The sequence below is a fragment of the Neopelma chrysocephalum genome, unplaced genomic scaffold (assembly GCF_003984885.1).
Source record: "Neopelma chrysocephalum unplaced genomic scaffold, ASM398488v2 Primary Assembly neopelma1_90192, whole genome shotgun sequence".
Classification (NCBI taxonomy): Eukaryota; Metazoa; Chordata; class Aves; order Passeriformes; family Pipridae; genus Neopelma; species Neopelma chrysocephalum.
In genome coordinates, this window is record NW_020919051.1 from 1 (window position 1) to 6,204 (window position 6,204).

The 6,204-nt window shown below is 49.0% G+C and overlaps 1 long non-coding RNA gene across 1 annotated transcript; it reads left to right on the forward strand.

Annotated features, from left to right (window-relative positions):
- The first annotated feature begins 1,467 nt into the window (after nucleotides 1-1,467).
- On the forward strand, nucleotides 1,468-5,577 carry LOC113979877. The gene is made up of 3 exons (XR_003538011.1): nucleotides 1,468-1,631; nucleotides 2,085-5,423; nucleotides 5,459-5,577. It is a non-coding gene; the product is annotated as an uncharacterized LOC113979877 (long non-coding RNA).
- The last annotated feature ends 627 nt before the right edge of the window (nucleotides 5,578-6,204 follow it).

The window sequence follows — 6,204 nt, forward strand, 5'->3', positions numbered from 1 at the left end:
CCCTCAGTCACTACCCCCGGCTTCCAATGGTTCCTGACGGTTATTCACCCTTTCAGGTTCGTCCTTGCAGTTCCCGAGGTAGCAAAGGGAAATCTTGGCTGATTTTCGTGGGGAAAGGGCTCTCCAGTGCCATCCCTGCTGCTTCCCGTTGCACTGTGTGAGCCAGGTGCTCGTGGGCTTGGGCTGTGGAGGGACCTGAACAGGGTTTAACCAGTCTTGCATAAACCCCCAAAGCTGGGGGACGATTTATCTGGTTGCTTTGTTTGAAATAGTCATAACTGTTGTTGTTAGGCAGCCTGCACAGCCCTCCTGGCACAGGGGCTCTCACACCTCGTGTTGTCCCTTGTCACCTCCACGAGGCCTCGTGTGCTGCCCTGTGTTCCCAAGGGGAGCCTGGGGCAATTGTGACAGTGATGCTGAGTTAAAATGGGGTTTAACACAAATAGTAAGTGATTCTCTGTGTGCTTATGGTGCCCTGGTGCTGGCGATGTAACTGGTATTTCAGGGACCTCAAATATTTATGCTTGGGTTTATGCTTACACAAAACCTTAAGGTAAAGGAGGGCAGGGTTAGATTAGCTGTTAATTAGACCAGGTTGCTCCAAACCCTGTCCAACCTGGCCTTGGACACTCCAGGGATGAGGCAGCCACAGCTTCTCTGGGCAACCTGTGCCAGGGCCTCACCACCCTCACAGCCAAGAATTTCTTCCTAATATCTGATCTAACCTTCCTCTCTACCAGTTTGAAGCCCTTCCCTCTTGTCCACCTAAGTTCCTTGTTGGAATTTAACAGCAAGACTAAAAACACCGGAATTTATTTCCTTTTCCTTTTGCCCAGGCTCCAAATGCACGTGAAAAATTATGGGAAAAAAAATTAGAAGTTGGGAGAGGCAGAGTTTGGAATGTCAGTGAAATATTTATTGCTTATGCTAACAGGTTTTTCCTGCATCTGGGAATTAAGACTCTGGGTGGTTAATGGAAGGAATCAACATATGGGTGAACAGCTGGCTCCTGCTGTTCCCAGGAAGAGGTGAGGGAAAGGTGGTGGATGTTTTCAGGTGAAAAGGGTTCTCTGAGACCTGCAGCCATGGATGACCATGGCTTTGGATATTTTTGTGTAAGGTCTTGCTATTCTGCCTCTGGCAAGGGAAGGAAAAATATTCACGAGGAACATTGAACAATTCGTGGAGTCTTACAGGTTTTTCAGATCAGTAGTTTTTGGTGTGACATCTCCTGGCTGAACTGGACTGAAGGCACAGACCCCTGGTGGCTCCTGGAGGGAGCAGTGATAAAAAATGTCTTTTTTTCTGAAGTCTGTTCAAATGGTTTCCAGCTTAGCAGAGGCCTAAAGGTGCCACCACCCAGTGGCTGTTCAATGGCACGTGTGAAATGGCTCCAAAGGGTCTCAGTTTAATTCCCAGCCTCCCACTGGAGCACATTTGCCACTCCAGTTACACTCCAAGAAGTTCACATGCTGCCACTCAGAGGTTTTAACAAATGAGGTCATTTTCACCTGCTCTTTGAAATGATTTACTGATAGTTTCTGCCAATGAAACGCTCTCAGGTGTTTGTTCTCTGTGTGTGTGACATCCAGAGGGCTCAGGGCTGGGCCCTCCTGTCCCACTCCAGGCTGGTGTTGGAGCTGGGGGACAGGGAACTGGATAAACCGAAATTCAGTGACTTGATCCCAAGTCACAGTGAGATGTGGGAGTAGAGTCCGACTGTTCAACCTCAGCAGTTCACTCAATGGGGTGGGGAGCACAGGATTAAGTCATTTCTTCCTGAAAAGTCACCATAACAATTGAGGGCTGTGTGATTTTTGGAGGGTGAAGGGATGGATTATCTCCCGAGTGCTGGTGGGATTTCCACCGGAGCTCTGGCACGGGCAGAGGTGATGCCAGGCAGGCTGGGCCCGGACCACCTGGGGCTTTTTGGTGAGTGATAAAGCCTAAAACTGCTTAGGAAATGAAGGTAGGTGTGCTTCCCTGTGCTTCCTTGTGCTTCCCTGCCCAGGCTGAGCCCCAGGTGAAACACAACAGCTCTGGGGGGCACCTGTGCCCACCAAACCCAGAGGCCACACATACAGAAATAAGTGAGACCGTTATCAGTCTGCAGGTGAATCACAAAGTCCTGCTGGGATTTCTCCAGGCTGTGGGGTGGATTTTTTTTTGGCGTTTTCTGCGTTAGACACACGGGGGCGATGGAAATCGCCTTTTCCTCCGGAGCTTGCGGCTTTGAAATGCTGAATAACCACAGGTTTGTGTCCCCAAGCACAGAAGGATAAAATATTTCTGTTCAGTTACAAATAACCGCCGACATTTCAAGTGGCTGAGACTCCAGAGACTCCAGAAAACTTTTCCATAAGCATTGATATTACTTAATTTAAGATGTTTAAGTTTAAAACGAGAGCAAATGGGGAGCCTCAAGGGCTTGTGTGTCAGTGTTTGTTTTGCATGCCTGTTTAGTTCAGATATTCATGGTGGGTCAGGATGGATTTCAGTATAAATATTTAATATTTACCATCTATCAGGTGGTGTAAAACATTCTCTTTGCGTTCTTTTGCAGGTTTTTTATTTCAGTGTATTCGGCTGCTTTAGTTCAATGATTTTTTTCCATCTAAAATTGAAAAGCCGAGAGTAGAATTGAAAAAAAAAAAAACCAACACCAAAACCCACTGTAGTAAAGGTGTGAAAAGATAAGGTAGTTTGGGAATCTCCAATAGCACAGCTGATGTGAGGACCATTGGATTTACTCCATGCCCAAGAGGCCTTCCTGATAAATTTGTCTTCATACACTTCACTTCAGTATCCTTTTCTTAGGCTGTATTTCTATACTCATTAATTTTTATGCAATTTGCTCAAGATAGAAATCCTTAGGAACGCAAAATTCACCCTGTAAAAATGCAAAAATATTGGAAGGAGAATCAGATTATGAATAATGACAAACTAAATGTTTATTTTTAATGCGTTTTTTCCCCGTACCGTTACTGGATATTCACTTTCACTTTCTCATTTGTTCTGCAGCTTCTCTTCCTGGGCTGGGAATGCTGAGACTTTGGAGCTTTACAGGAGGATTTAGGGCACTTCCTGGAGCTGGAAGGGGTACTTGGGCCCAGGAACAGCCCATCTCGTGGATTGTGTCAGCGATGGCAGCTCACCTGGAGAGAATGTGGTGGTGTGTGAGTGATTGTCCCTGCAAACAGGCAGAATGAGCATTGTGAAGATTAACATTCCCTTTCTAAGGCTTTTTTTAAAGCAGCTAAACCATGATTTTTCTTTAGGAAGGGATCTGACCTTTCTCTCCATTACCTGCCTGCCAGGGTGTGAGCAGTGCCAGGCTGGATGTGTCACCCACCCCCCTCACCTGGGATGATCTGCCCTGTGTTTGCCCTGGGGACGTTATCAGAGCCTGGGGGAGAGAGGCGGAACCCGAATTTGGCGTCACGAAAGGTAAAAATCAATTTCCCTGTATTTTTTTTTGGAGTTTATTTACGTGCTTTGCTAAGGCTAAACTTCCTTGTTTTGAGAAAACGGAGTGGCACGTGTTCACAGAGCACGTGCTTGTAAGTCATGGAATGATAGTAAATAATGTCCTGTGTCCAATTTCCGGGCATGATAGGAAAAGGCGTGGATTTAACCACCCCTTGTCCAAAGCAGAATGTGGTTATGACTCAAAATCCAGTAAAACTATTGGAAAGTTTGGGTCTGAACTTTGTGAATCTGTGTGTTTGTATTAAAACACAGATCAGTGCTGCCTGACAGCCCTTCCTGTGAAGGAACTTGAACCTTGAACACGTTTTTACCTAATCCTTTGCAACTATTTCAGTCAAGAATCGAGGGACATTTTGAATCATTTCTGCTCCTGTGTAAGTCACAGCAAAACCCCCCAGCTGTCCTAAATATGGGATTTGATTCAGCATGGCCAGTAGTCATTGCTGGGTATTCCTTACCCTGCAATATATTCCAAATCACATATGGTAATTGCTCTGAAATCACATTTCCTTCTAGGGAGTGTCCCACCACCACCTCTTCACTGTGAGGTGAGATTTTCTCGCTGGATTCAGTGGGAAGAGCAGGTGGGAAAGATAAAGCCCAGAGCTTTTATTTGCTTGTGTAAAATAACATATGGAATATTTTGGAATCTATTCTCTGCTATACGTATACAGGCTATAAACAACTGTCCTGCCCTCTGATGTGATGTTCCAGTGCCTGATCACCCTCTGGGGGGAGAACCTGTTCCTGAGATCCAACCTGAACCCCCCTGGCACAGCTCCAGCTGTTCCCTGGCTCCTGTCACACCGAGCAGGGCTCGGAGCTGCCCCTCGGGAGGAGCTGCAGCCCCTGGTGAGTCTCCCCTCAGCCTGCTCTGCTCCAGCTGAACACACCAAGTGCCCTCAGCCACTCCTCACGTGGCTTCCCCTGACCCTTCACCATCTTCATAGCCTAAAAAAATCACCTTCCAAACCCATGGGTTTTTTTTCAGGTTGATGTATTTAATAACTTGCTCTTTTTCACGTGTTCGTGCCTCTCTTTGCCCTCGGATGGGAGCGTTGCCGCAGGATTTCGGGGTGTGAAGCAATCCCTCCCCCCCCCAGTGTTTGTGCCTGGCTGGGAGCACTGGGCAGGGCAGACAGGCAGTGTGCAGGTGCAGGTTTTAGCACGCCTGGAGCTCTGGGAGCACCAGCGAGGATGAACTCAGCACCTGTCGTAATCCCGGGTTTTGTAAGGTCTGTATGTGGTTATTATCAGTGATTTGGGACCAATCCCTCAGCAAGCCAAGCACTCCCCCTCACTTCTGCAGGAGCTGGGATTTGGGGCTGGAGGTGATTGACAACCTTTCTCTTTTAGCTCCTTCACAAAAATGCTTCACCAGAGGAAGATTCTTTATGTAAAAGACACGTTTGTATCTATAAATAAAAGTGTCCATGCCCGAATTTTCCAGGTTTGGTCTGGATGGAAGGATGTGAGAACACGGTCTGTTCCCCCAGTAATTTCATTAGCTACAAAGCCCCAAATCAGATTTTCTGGCTGTGTAATTCCTGCCTGCAGCAGGCACATATCCCCCCACGTGCTCCCAAGTCAGTGTAGTTTCCTGCTCGAGCACAGTCTCGCACTCTCTAACACTGCCTCGGTCTTGAAATGCATCTTAAAAAGAAATTGCCTGGAGTTTGGCCCTGGAGTGTGTGGCTCAGGGAACTCACTGTTCCATCACCACTCCTGCTGCTGAAGTGTCTGTGAGCCCGAGGCTGTCCCAGAGCCAGGGTGGGCTCTGAAGTGCAGGAATAAAGAACCCAAAAATATAAATGATACAGGAAAACCCTGCTTCCCCATGAGGAGGAGCTGTGGCTGCCCTGTCCCTGGAAGGGCTAGCAGTGATGGGCCCTGCCTGAAGACTCCTGGAAGAGCCCCCAAAGCTGTTTGTGCAGGTCCTTGGGCTTTTGTACCCCCTGGGCTCCACCAGGATCAGCCTGCACAGGTGACCAAATCCAGCAGCATCGGGAATTAAACTTGTGTTACTTATCCCACTTAAATTGCACCAACCCCGTAATGCCTCAAAGTTCAAATAAAACACAAAAGATAAAAAAAGAAGAAGGAGGAGGGGTGGTTCTTTAATCCATCCTATGTCTGCAGCACAGGCAGAGAAAGGTCACAGACAGGCAGGAAAGGCGCTGGCAGCGCTTTGCCTCGTCCTTGCCACCTGTTATCAGCTCTGTCCCCTGCCTGTGCCAAGGGAAGGGACAGGGCAGCGGCCACGCGGGGCTCTCGTGCGCAAGGACCTGGCCGGGCTGGGGTCCTCACAGGACGGGCCAGGCTGGAAGGGACCGCAGTGTCCCGTCTGGTCCCCCCTCCCTGTTCCAGCAGGGATCCACCCCAGAGCACATGGATTGCGTGCCGACGGTTCTGGAATATCCCCAGTGAGGGAGACACTCCACACCCTCCCTGGGCAACTTGTTCAGCGCTCGGTCGCTGCACGACAAAGAAATTCTTCCTCATGTCCGGGTGGAAATTTTTGGGCATCAATTCCTCCTGTGCCCCCGCCCCTCAGCAGATGGGATGGGATGGGATCAATTCCTCTGACCCCTCCACACGGATGGGGTCCCCTCTCGAGGGTGAGCAGGCCCAGCTCCCTCAGCCTTTCCTGTCCGAGCTGCCGCAGTCCCTGGATCCCCGATCCCTGTTGGGGGGTCCGGGATTTGGGGGGGGGGG